At 41.6% G+C, this 13430-nt stretch overlaps 1 long non-coding RNA gene across 1 annotated transcript; it reads right to left on the reverse strand.

The window, feature by feature from the left end:
* Window positions 1–4638: 4638 nt before the first annotated feature.
* Window positions 4639–8955, reverse strand: LOC134479710 (uncharacterized). Its single transcript, XR_010053352.1, has 2 exons — window positions 6649–8955; window positions 4639–5118 (listed from the first exon to the last, which is right to left on the reverse strand). It is a non-coding gene; the product is annotated as an uncharacterized LOC134479710 (long non-coding RNA).
* Between the last annotated feature and the right edge of the window lie 4475 nt (window positions 8956–13430).

Genomic DNA, 13430 nt, shown 5'->3' on the forward strand with positions numbered 1-13430 from the left:
AGTACAGTGACATGTGGACTGACTGCAGTGAGTACAGTGATGTGTGCACTGATTGCAGTGAGTGCACAGTGACGTGTGCACTGACTGCAGTGAGTACACAGTGATGTGTGCACTGACTGCAGTGAGTACACAGTGACATGTGCACTGACTGCAGTGAGTACACAGTGACATGTGCACTGACTGCAGTGAGTACAGTGACATGTGCACTGACTGCAGTGAGTGCACAGTGATGTGTGCACTGATTGCAGTGAGTGCACAGTGATGTGTGCACTGACTGCAATGAGTACACAGTGACATGTGCACTGACTGCAGTGAGTACACAGTGACGTGTGCACTGACTGCAGTGAGTACAGTGACATGTGTATTGACTGCAGTGAGTGCACAGTGACATGTGTATTGACTGCAGTGAGTGCACAGTGACGTGTGCACTGACTGCAGTGAGTACAGTGACGTGTGCACTGACTGCAGTGAGTACAGTGATGTGTGCACTGATTGCAGTGAGTGCACAGTGACGTGTGCACTGACTGCAGTGAGTACACAGTGATGTGTGCACTGACTGCAGTGAGTACAGTGATGTGTGCACTAACTGTAGTGAGGCAAACAATGGCTGTCAGTGGCAGACAGACCCTAGCAATTGCATTTCACTTCATTTCAGCTGGAGCTCTAGTTTACTCATGTTACCTGGGAGTCTTGCTCATTTTTCTCATTTTCTCCACCAATGCAAATGCCAGAACTGCCCAAAACCACATGATTTCCTAGTATGATCATGGGAATAGTTCTGAACATTCAGAGTCCCTTAAGAGGGATTAGGGATGCTTAGGGTCCAGAAATAGAACTTTGAGAATCATCCTGAGTGTGGAGCAGAGAGTGGCCATTGGCTGTCGTTGTAAAGATGTTCTGTCAGCAGGGGGAGACAGAGGCATTTGATGGCATTTTTAAACATAAATACAATATCATATTACCTTAGGTGTGCCCCTCAGCCAGTACACAGTGGAACAGCTTCTGAGGGGAAGTGAGGATGATTATAGGAAAGATAGAAAAAAGATGCAGGAGACGGATATGGGAGGGCTGCAGGACATCACCACAGCAGCCGTGAGTGCATTTCTCATGGCCTTTTCACACTACATTATCGTGGGAAGCAAAGCCACAAGCTAACAGAAACAATTTGCTGAAACATACACAAAATACTTGTTCTTATCCAAAAGCCTCCCTGTTCCTCCCATCAAAGCCAATAGAATCTTCAGCCGCTCGCCTTGAGCCTCACGCGACCTCCTCTCATTGTCCCACGTCTCAGCAGGCAGGGAAATCTGCCCACAGACCCTGACCTGCCTTGACTCTGCTTGGCAGGCAGAACTCTCTCTCTCTCTCTCTCTCTCTCTCTCTCTCTCTCTCTCTCTCTCTCTCTCTCTCCTTTGCTTCAGAGAAGTGGCAAATGGCTCTTGACACTTAGGTAAGTTTTTCTTTTCCTATAACACGCAGAAAGAAGCACTGGGCGCCGTGATCACATGCACATGTCGACTCGTTGACCAGATTGAAGTTTCAGGGTTGTCTTTCTCATCCGTGTTGCATGCTACCAAGTGCAACACTCACTTTGTCTAAAAACTTATTTTGTGACATTACAAAAAACTGGTTGTGACTCAGTAAGTTGATTTCACATCTCATCCATGCCTTGGAAACCACAGTTGAAAAAATAAAATAAAAACTTCTGCTCAATATAAAGGTACTTTCACCAGAAATTTTCTCCTGAGGGTGTGTTACCTCTGGCCTGGAGGAGAAGCTTCTCATAAGCATTTAATGGCTTGTTTTTCCATGCCTTGACTCTGATACCAATAATCTTACTTTAATTTAACTTAGCTTTGTCCTGATATCAATGGTTTTATCTTATTTTCACTTGTATGTTAATGTACATGTTTCTGCATGTGCACTGACGACATGTTGGAGGGCAGAGATACCTCATGCACCTTCCTTGACAGCTCTCTACTTTATTTCTTTGTTTTGAGACAGGGTCCCTCACAGAACCTGTGCTTTCCTGATTGTGTGAGAACCACCGGCCAGGAAACGGCATCCTTCTGCCTTGGTCTTCCCAGAACTGTGATAACAGACACACACCAGCAGGCTCAGCTTTCTCACAGGTGCTGGAGATCAATGTAACCCAGGTCCTCATGCTTAAGCAGCAAACATGTCTGAGCTGTCTCCCTAGTCCACCAATCTTTTCAAAATGCCATCAATTAACAAGAGTTTTGTATGCAGGAAATGTGGATTATTACATAAAACATCCCTTTGGTTTTTATTTCCTCTGAGAAAGTTTAATGTTTACCTGGCATTTATAAAACCCGATGCCTTTTTGGGTAAATATGCATAATTAACTCTCATCAGGAGACTATCCTAAGACTGGCAATAATTATTGTTCTCATAAAGACTTAAATTGAAACTAGATTTCTGTTCTAATCAATAACTCCTGCATAGACGTTTTACTCTGCCAATCTGAGAATTGTTACCCTGACAGTAAACACTAAAATAAAAGGACCTCCATTTGGAATTTTAGTTTTTAAGGAATTTTATCACTGTGGATAAAATAGAAAGTAGAATAAATTAGAGGCAAATATGTTCTTTCTTCTTTCAATATCTGGTCTATATCTGCTCCCATCCCTCATCTTCTAGGGTATGGCTCCAAAATATCTTTCTCTCTCTCTCTCTCTCTCTCTCTCTCTCTCTCTCTCTCTCTCTCTCTCTCTCTCTGAGTTAGGGTGATGCACTGGAAATGAAGGCATGGGGACAAATTCATAAGTGTTGGGTAGTCATTGGAATGGGCCAGGTGGAAAGGGAACAAAGATGGCCTTGACAGTCTGGCTTGAGTGAGCTTGGGAAGATGGGAAGAGGTAGGGACCCAGGAAAATTGATGACATCGTCTTCCGAATATTCTACTTCTTTCCTGGTAGATGCAGATGGTTTAGAGGTGGAACCTGAGTTAGAGACATGGATAAGGCTCTCTATATTGAAGCTGTTGTTGAACTCACAGATACAAATCACAGAATAATAAGATACATTACCATGTAGCAGAAAGATAGCAAGAAGAAGAGAAGTTGCCAAAAGCAGACATCACTAGCACTCACATTAGTGAGGCCAGTCTGTGAACTGGAAGCTTTTTCAAATAAAAACCAAGAAGTGCTAAATGTGTCATCATTAGAGGGGGTACTGTGAGTTGTAAGAGAATTTGGACACATAACAAGGACCATTACACTATTAAGTTATTAAGTATGCATTTGTAAGTTAGTTTATTTTTGCCAAATGAAAATATAAAAAATCACTTCTCAATTATACAGGCACTGAAGTCTTGGATCATTAACCACATATTTAAAACAGCTTTGTATCATTTACAAAAACAATTTAAAATATCAGATAATTGGATTTCCTGTGTCCCAGTGTCCAACTGCCTTGTAGCCAAGATTAACCTGTTTATTGTCTCGATTAAAGACATCAGAAAAGGTTATTTTCCATTTAAAAAATTAATTCCAGGGAAATGAGGTAATTTGTGCAGCTATGTTCAGCAATTCACTATTGGAAGTCGAAAGTTAAATTCTAATTTAAAAAGCCCAATTGTTTCTTTCCCTTTCCTTTCTCAAAATATGAATACAAAGAGAAGAAAATTAAAACCTAGCTCTATGTGTACAGTATGCCAGGCAGGCAGCAGGCCATTAAGAGAAAAGAAAGAAAAGAATAAAGATGTTAAATTATTAGCTTTGAATTGAATAACAGAAGAGTCCCAAATGACAACTCGTCTACTAGCCAAGAAGGGCTGCAGGTCACTCTCTGTCCCTCACTGGCAGCTGGCAGACATGAGATAGAATGAGGCGGGTTCCATGGATGCCAGGTTCTCTCTTAGGCAAACTCTCCGTCTCCATTATCTGGGTTGGGAGGATGGGAGTGGATTAGAGCTGGTGGTTCTGCAACATCACATTGTTAGGGAGAGGATGGAGTGAGCCAACAAAAAGGAATTCAAATTTGGAACCAGACCTCACCTGATATATTTTAATTGATTGTCATGTGATTGTCCATCTGTTTATAATTTAACTGTCTTTTCTCAGTATGAGAAATGCTTTTGTACAGGGTGGGACCAATGCTCCTCTCAATTTCTATATGGAAAAAAAATTTCTATCTTTTCATTGTTCTGTTGAGAAGCTTTCAACAAGTATTTGAAAACAATGTCAGGGCGCAGATTTACAAAGTATCAACCGATGCTAAAATAATGTGGGTTTGTGGACTGTAAAGCTCTCACAATTAAGTAGCTTTTGGGTTATGATAATTTTAATAATAAGAGCAGTAAACTACTCTACACGCTGGAGGGTTAACAAACTTTTAAAGTTAGTTGGAATTATTAAAACACCTTACCACTAAATTCAAAGCATTCGGCTCCAGCTAAAGTTGTATGATTTACTTAAACATGACCACTTAGATGGTTTTCAGAAATTGATGCTTGGTACAAGTGTGGAGCAAAATTACTGGGCCTTCAATTTTCTAGAGAGAAAGAAATTCTTTTCTTCCACTTAATATGTGCTAGTCTTTATTGATCCAGCTTTGAGTCTCTTTTGTAAATATGCCTATTCATTAGTTTATCAAAAATTCAGAAGTAGACATAGGACATTGGAACTGTATTTTATTGGGGGGGGAGAGAACAGGAGATCTCAAGTTTTATTTGCATAAGAAGCATTTGGGGAGCCCCAACCTTACAAACCCATGGGAGCAGGAGCTAAAGTTTGGGATTTGTTGTTGTTGCTGCTGCTACTGCTGCTGCTGTTGTTGCTGCTGCTGTTGCTGCTGCTGTTGTTGCTGCTGTTACTATTGCTGCTTTTGTTGCTGTTGCTGCTGGTGTTGCTGTTACTGTTGCTGCTGCTGCTGCTGCTGTTGTTGCTGTTACTGTTGCTGTTGTTGCTGTTGTCCTTATTGCTGTTCTGCTGTTGCTGTTGCTGTTGTTGCTGCTGCTGTTGTTATTGCTGTTACTGTTGCTATTGTTGCTGTTGCTACTGTTGTTCCTGCTGTTGTGTTGCTGCTCTGCTGTTGCTGCTGCTGCTGTTGCTGCTGCTGTTGCTGTGTCACATGTAAATTTTGGCCCAGGCAATCCTGGAGTGCATCATGTTTGAGAACAATCTAACTGGTCCAACCCACAGGCCAAGTTCTCTTAAGCACTACCTATTTTGTAAAATGTTTTATTGGACTTCAGTTACGCTTGTCATTTTTATTCTCTATATGACTGTCATCACACTATAGTTGAGACAAGGAAGGTTGGCAGCAGTTTTGAAAATATTTACTATCTCACGTTATAGAAAGATTTTCTTGACTACTGAATTACACATAATATAAAGAGACATTTTCCAGATCCATTAAATTAATTAATTAATTAATTAATTCATTCATTCATTCATTCATTCACTTTAGACAACCAGAAACTACAGGTAACAAATTCTAACAGGGTGGGATGTCATGGGACACATCAATAATACTGCACTTGGGAAGCTGAGGAGATGAATTCTGGTTTAAGGCTAGACTGATCCAGCTAGAAACACCGTGTCTCAGAAAAGAAGAAGGAGGAGGAGGAGGAGGAGGAGGAGGAGGAGGAGGAGGAGGAGGAGGAGGAGGAGGAGGAGGAGGAGGAAGAGGAGGAAGAGGAGGAAGAGGAGGAAGAGGAGGAAGAGGAGGAAGAGGAGGAAGAGGAGGAGGAGGAGGAAGAGGAGGGAGAGGAGGAGGGGGAGAGGGAAGAGGAGGAGGAGGAGGAGGAGGAGGAGGAGGAGGAGGAGGAGAAGAAGAAGAAGAAGAAGAAGAAGAAGAAGAAGAAGAAGAAGAAGAAGAAGAAGAAGAAAGGGAGAGAGAAAGAGAGAGAGAGAGAGAGAGAGAGAGAGAGAGAATATTCAGGAAGTTTTAAAGGACTTTATGTATTAACTTCAAGTTTCCTTAAACCTTGCAATTGTTTCAAATAAAGAAAAGAACAACTAAACTGAAAAATATAGTTTTTGTTTCTTGTTTTTTGTTTTCAGAGCTGAGGACAGATCCCAGGACCTTGTCTCCCATTTGCTAGACAATGGCTTTATCAGTGAGACAAGTACCCAACCGTGGAAAATATGTTTTGAGTATAAGAAGAACATTGTGGAGATTTACTGGTGTTTCAACTTAGTGCAGTGGAATGAGTCATCACTAAACTCAGCTGCATAATAGGTGTCATAGAAATTTAGTAGCTTGATGATTCAGTAAAATTCAAATGCAAGAAAAGTAAATATACTTAGGAACAGATTCATCTCAAAAGGGAATAATATCAAGATTTTAGGGCCTTAGAAGTGTTTTGAATTCAGCAAAGCTGGGCAGTGAAGAAGGGGGCTAATCTTTAAGTCTGTCTAGCCAGACACAGCACATCATAAAAAAGGATGCTTTCTGGTGACACGGTACAAGAATTCGCAGTACTCACATGAAGCATCTTGAAATGTGGATAAATGTGGAAGGCATTCCAAACAATAGATATGCTCAAGCCAATGGAAGGGCTGAGCTATAGCAAGCTTTGATTTGCATAGTTTGAGGCCTTCAGGGCACACACAGTCCTCCCCAAGCTGGGGTGGATCCCCCCACCTCTACCCCCAGAGCCTACAGGGATGGTGAACTTACATCATACGGAACTGTCAGCAGAGAAGAGAGACTGATTGCCAGGGGTCTGGAGAGGAGAATTCAGTTCCTTATACCTTGTACCTCATACCATTTACTCCTTCTTCAAAGGTCTTTAATGACTCCTTATTACTTAAGGAATTAAAGTCAAACCTGGGATGGTATTTCTGGTGTGCTTTAATCTGTCCCATATGCTGATGTCCCTTAGTGTTTTCATGTGTATCACCTTATTAGATCAGTACAGAACTCCTAGTAAGAGTTGGGAGAGCTGCTAGAATTTCCAGTTACAGATGCACACAGCAACAGCTGACAGAATAGACGTGCTAAAATCGCGTCAGCAATCAGCCGAATCAGGGCTGAACTTTGGGCCTCTTGAAGCATCTGAAGTGTTCATGAAGCTTTTCCTTCAAGTTAGCTTTATTCCACAAACACATCTCCCACTTTTCCAGGCTCAGTGGCAGATTTTAAGTTCTAGTTCGGTCACTGTAGGCAAACCCACCCTTGGCCCTCTTCTTCTGGGTTGATGGATGTCATTGTTGCCAGTATTCCTTTTTCATAGAATTCTGCCTGACTTTGTGACATCATTCACCTTATAGGTATCTAAATTGATAGAGTAGTGAGCTCCTTTCACCTCCAAACATGCAAACACACACACACACACACACACACAGACGAATGTGCACACACATGCACACACACAAAAACATGCCCACATACAAGCATGTGTGCAAGCACACACAAACATATTCTGCAGCTCCAGCAGAATGCATCTCCTGTCCAGGATGCCTATGCATCATGTATTTTTCTCTCTTCCATAATATTTTGGTTGTGCATAAAGGAGGAGATTCCATAAATATTTTCAGGATAAACAAATAATTTCATTCTCATGCTATCTTTGTAAATATGGTAAAGAGAAATGAGATGGAAAAGAAAAGGTGGAACAGGTTGAACATGACAATTGTCTATTTCAGTTGGCTCTAAGTGTTTCCAGGACAATAATCCATGCTTGTCTGTATTCAATGCTCAGAGTCACAGGATGACCAGAAACAATGGGGTCTGCACTGACTGATGAGCCAACCCTTTTGCTCATTTTACCTCTCCTCCTACCACCTCACAGGCATAGCAGGAGGAAGAGATAGTGGTTTTGTCCCCAATATTTTCCTGGCCACAATCCATCTTCTTGAGGATGCTGCTCCCATAGGTACAGCCATGATAGGGAAAACCCTGCCTCTCCTCACCCCTTGTAGACTATGGGGTTGGGAGCTAAGAAGAATCTCGTGCACAAAGTCTGATAACTGGGAAAGAAAAGCCATGGGCATATCACCATACAGCAGGACAGACTCCTCTCAGCTCCCAGATGCCTGTGTAGCCACTCTCAAGCCAGCACGCTCCCATCCTGTGTGCCCGAGTCAATCCTTTCCTTCCCCAGGATCAGCAAATAGATCCAGGGCCGATCGCACTGAGCACGCCTGTGGCCAGGGTTCTCTGGGTTCAGAGCTTAACCAGCTTAGGCCATGCTGTGTGGTCCGGGCTGTGTTTCTGTATTTCAGGGTGAATATATTGACCACACTAAAACTGAATGCTAGGTTGTGCCTGTTTACATTGCTGACTTCCTCTTAATTTACTAGGCTCTCACATCACAGGAAGGTTTTATATTAATACGACTGCTACCTGGGAACTTGGGAAGTTATATGGGTTCTGTTACTTCTGCACGTCTCTCAATCGTATTCTACGCACACATTTCTCCACTTAAGAGTCAAACAGAGCGGTGTAAAGTGAGCAGCGTGTTTACAGTAGATCCCTATGGCTTGCTATCAAATTAGTGGTAAATCAGTATTACAGTAAACAGAGGTCAAAGATCAAACCCACCATTTCACATAAAATTCAAAACACAAGACACAAAATACAAAAGTAAAGGATTGTGTCATGAGACCATCAACTATTCTTAAGCAATAATCAAAACCAGGGAGAGATGAGAGGAAACAAAATTTAAACATAATTTTAGTCCAGAACTTGATGCAGAAGCCAGACTTGCAGAGAGGTCCTTTTAAAACCATGACAACGGAGTACATGTCATTCAACCTAAATGGAAACACACATCAAAAGGTGGCAAGGAGCAAGGCTAGCAGCTCCCAGATTCCCTTCACAGGGTCAAGACTGACTTTGGACAGGTCAAAATCCGTCTCTTTCTCCCTTTGAAAAGCAGGGTAGAAACTATTGTTTTACTTCATCAGACAGCTGACAACTATGGAGAGAGTCATGCTAATAAAGACACAGGGGTGACTCTCTCCTAGATTCACTTAGATGTAGTTTTTGAAAACTCCTAGTGATTTAGTAGCATGACATTGTACATACCTCACCCCTTTGTTACTGTAGGCAGCTCTCCCTATCCGGCTTCTAAGCAGGGAACTAGGAAAAGCACATGCATAGTTTGTTAAAAACTGTTGCTTTGTGTTGTGTTGTTTTGTTTGAGACAGACTCTATTTACACAGCCCTGGCCTCCCTGTGCCTTGAATGCGGAGTTTAAAGCCATATGCCACCACACCCAGCTAAAGTGGAATATTCTTAAACAACACAAAACATTAAAAAATCATTTAAATGGTGTTATTAAAAGTCACACATCATTATTAACCTTGGATGAATTAATCTTAGTTTAAAATGTAACTATTTATTAAGCGCTTAAATGAATAGATTAGGTCAGATGACAAGTATTGTAGTAGGAAAATCAAACCCTTTTAAATCAAAACCTTTAAAAATAACTGAGTTATGAATATTAAAGATAATTCAGTCAATAATTTTAAGCACAATATTACCTGTTAATTTGTATTTTCTTAATTAGTGCCACCAGATGTCAATATATTCTGTGCAATTACTACTGAGCTCTCAGAACCTCCCAGTTACTGAAAGTAATATAGTGGCCTAATGATTATGGTTTCCAGAGCATTATAAATTCTATTCTTCCATGGAATATATAATCATAGAGGTTTCTAAGACGACAGGCAATTTCCAAACTTTCAATAAATCTCAACACCAAAGATCTTTGACTTCATTTTCAAGATTTGCTTTTGTTATTTTAAGTGTGTGTGTGTGTGTATATGTGTGTGCGTGTGTGTGTGTGTGTGTGTGTGTGTGTGTGTGTGTGTGTGTGTGTGTGTATATATGCTCGCGCACGCACGCGCACATGCGTACACAGGAGACTAGCTGCTCCCGAAGGTCAGAAGCATTGGATCCCTCTAGAGCTCACGTTACAGGTGATTGTGAGCCACTGAGTCCTCTACAAATGCAGCCTGCTTGTTTAACCGCATTTCTCCAGCAACTTCAGTTTTGTTGTTTAGATACAGGATCTCGCAAAGCTCAGGTTGGACTCAAACTTACTGAGCAGCCAAAGTTGCTCTTGAGCAGTCCTGCTTCTACCTCCCGGGGCTGGGATTATTACATGTGACAGGATGCCCCACGTGACAGGATGCCCCACGTGACAGGATGCCCCACGTGACAGGATGCCCCACGTGACAGGATGCCCCACGTGACAGGATGCCCCACGTGACAGGATGCCCCACGTGACAGGATGCCCTGCCATCACTGATATTTGTGAAAGCAGGAAGAACAAGCTCAAAAAAAGTTAGTCATTAGCTCCACATGAGGTTGAAGCCCGCTTCAGAACTCTGCTCAAAAGCTCTACTTCTGACGCAGGTGAAGCCAACTGACTTTCAATTTTCAATTAGGAAATGACTAATTGGCATTTGGCTTTACTGTAAGCTAAGGTGTTGACAATCAGAGAGACACTAACTTATCCTGAATATAAAGAAGGACATTTACTTGTGTTATTTTGGAACAATTAGTTGAGAAAGGAAACATACTGCTATGTTTTGTAAGTTTACTGTGCACCTCTTTTACCACAAGAAAAAGAACTTAAACTTATTAACAGAGTACCCAAACCTTCAGTTAATTAAAATGATACAGAAGTTTAAAAAGTAACAGTTTTAGTAATTTGTGAGATTTGAGATTTTAGATTCTCTCAGACAATAACTGGTCCAGTCTTTAACAAGGTATACCTGGAAGATTCTTTTTAAAAGTGTTCTGCCTTCAGTTGTGATGCCTGTATGCATTCTGGTTGCCAGAAACGCTTTGGATCTTCAAAGTCTCACTTCAAGACTAAGACTCTGTTAGTTTTCAGGAAAAGCGAATGTTGCAGGAATAAGGAACTTCGCTTTGAAAAGACAGTGTGAAGACTGTTTCGGGCATGGGCCCTGTGGAGGGCATACAGCAGCTCCAGGCTTCTTGTTACATAATGAGGTAAGCGCATTTAATCTTACGAATAAAAGGGTCCATTTTTTCCTAAAAGTTGCTCTTACTGTATGTTTTATGCTTGAAGAGAAGTCCTTTGAAATATTATTTTTTTAGAGGTAGGAAGTTATGGTAGTCTTGCTTCTTTATGACAAGAGATTCGGCCAAAGTTCTTGGACTCTACTTCCAAAATCGTCAACACACCTGCAATTGTGTTTGTGAATGGGTAACTTTGAGCTTTGTAATCATCTGATTTTAAAATGTTTGTGAACTATGCTATAAATTTCCTCCTTTAGTCAAAGTTAACACACACACACACACACACACACACCACAGTTTCTTTGGCTCATAAATAGGGGATTTTACCTTGATAACATATATTTTCTGACACAGACCACTGAGTCACTGCATGTGAATATTTGCACGCCTGTAACACCACAAACCCTTAGAAATCGAATTTCTCCCTAGTAACCGAAAGCAGATGCTGCAAACATCAGTTTACTCGTCTTTGCCTCCCCCAGCGTGTTTCACAGAGCACATATATTCCCACCTATTCCTCATTCCCTGGGCATTTACACTGCACACTATAGGAATAACAGTTCTGTTATAAACTAATTTACTTTACTCACTAAAACTGATTTCTGGGCAATAGCTAATCTTCCCCACATGCGGTTAGATGAGTAGATGGACGGTATAATTAATCTTTTAAAGTGGGAGAAAGAAACCAGGAGGAAGTAGAAGACATTTCACACGTGCCAGCTCGTTTGTACTTCATTAAACCTTATGACATAAGGGGTACTTTCTCCACTGAACCTGTGGGGAAACTGACTCAGACAGCTTAATTAATATGTTCAAGGTTGAGTTCTTTGTAAGTAGCAGAGCCAGCATTCAAACTCAAATTTGACTCCAAAACCAAACCCTGTCCAGTCCAAGATGTTTTTGTTTAAGTGACTTATCCAAAATTACATGATGAAGGATAATAGGCTTGGACACAGAACTCAGTACCATTAGCTGGATTACGTTTGAGCAGAATCCCCACAATAAAGCCTAACTCTCCATTCATACTCACTAACCAACAGCATCCTACATTTTTCTTCTATCTTTTATTGCTCGTTCTGATTTATTTGTCATACTCAATATCTTAACTAAATTACAGGCTTACACTTTCTTGAAACCTCTAAGTCACCTTGAGAAGTAACAGAGGAAATAAAATGTAAGGAAATCTCCCTAGGGACTACTATTCGAATATGGTTTAGCCACACAAAAAACCATGGATGAAGTCAGCAGGCTTCTGCATGCCAGTGGGCCTGGTTGAAGCGGGCAGGAGGGAGGGGTGGCCACAGGCTTGGTGCTTGCACACTGGCTCAGTGCTCTCGAACTGCTTCTTTATCTGCTATCTTCCCACCATGGCTCAAAAAACATGGCCCCCAAGATGTAAGTAAAAAACAAACAAAACAAAACAAAACAAAAAAACCCAAAGTCCCAAAAACAGAAAACCCAAAACAACAACAACTAAAACCCCAAGAGTGCTTATTCACACATGGCTTCACTACCAAGTTATTGTTTAGTACTGAGAGCATTGGAATTGGATGGACAAGTGGAGAGTTCAAAACTGTGATGTAGCTTAAAATGCTGTCTCATTTATTCAGTGTGCACCTGAATAGATTTGATAACACCAAGTCCTTCGTCAGCCTCAGCATAGCGGAAGTATGCCGTCCTCTCCAGATGATTGTCTGTTTTTTGCTGGATGACAGAAGCAGTTTCTGCTCTTGTGTCTAAATGATGAACCCCAGTGTTTTGGATAAGTAAAAACAGAAATCTTTCCTAGGGCCAGTTAAGAGCCATCTCTCAAAAACATCATAGTATTGGTGAGCAGGGCTGTCAAGGATACCAGCCTTGGCTGGAGTAAACAGTCCATGAGCCACCATTTGGTTCTTGAGTGCATTTTGGAGTAATTATGAGTAACCAGAGAGAACGGAAATGAAAAGTAACCCCACAGGGCTACATAGTACTGCTGCTTGCTTTGTTGCCCACCAGGGAGTTCATGGAGCTGAGGATACCATCTTGGTGGTGAACTCACTGGCCCATTGGTCCTGTGGGGACTCTCCGTCATTTAACCCATTATAACCTTGAAAATTGTCTTGTAAAACTCCAGCTGTTCTGACTCAGTGGAGGAGAAGCTCACATCCTGTGTGTGTACACACTCCGTGCCCAAAAAAGGAGAGTGCTCTCTCTGGCTCAATACTTTATGAAGCCTCTGGTTAGAAATGACCTAGACCCTGGGTTACAGAACTCGCATCAAGTAAGAGGGACTGGGATTTCCCAGCAGGGTAGCTATTCCCAGGGCTAGATGCAGAACTTCCGTCAGAGGGTCCCCGGGCAGAGCCAGAGAGACCAAATACTTCAGGTTTTATGCTTAATTGGGTTTTTAGGGTGAACATGCATCTGTGCTTGGGTAAAAGTAGAAAATAAAGCAATTGATGTTTGATTGACCAAAAAAG

Source organism: Rattus norvegicus, chromosome 7 (assembly GCF_036323735.1).
Source record: "Rattus norvegicus strain BN/NHsdMcwi chromosome 7, GRCr8, whole genome shotgun sequence".
In the NCBI taxonomy this organism is placed as follows: Eukaryota; Metazoa; Chordata; class Mammalia; order Rodentia; family Muridae; genus Rattus; species Rattus norvegicus.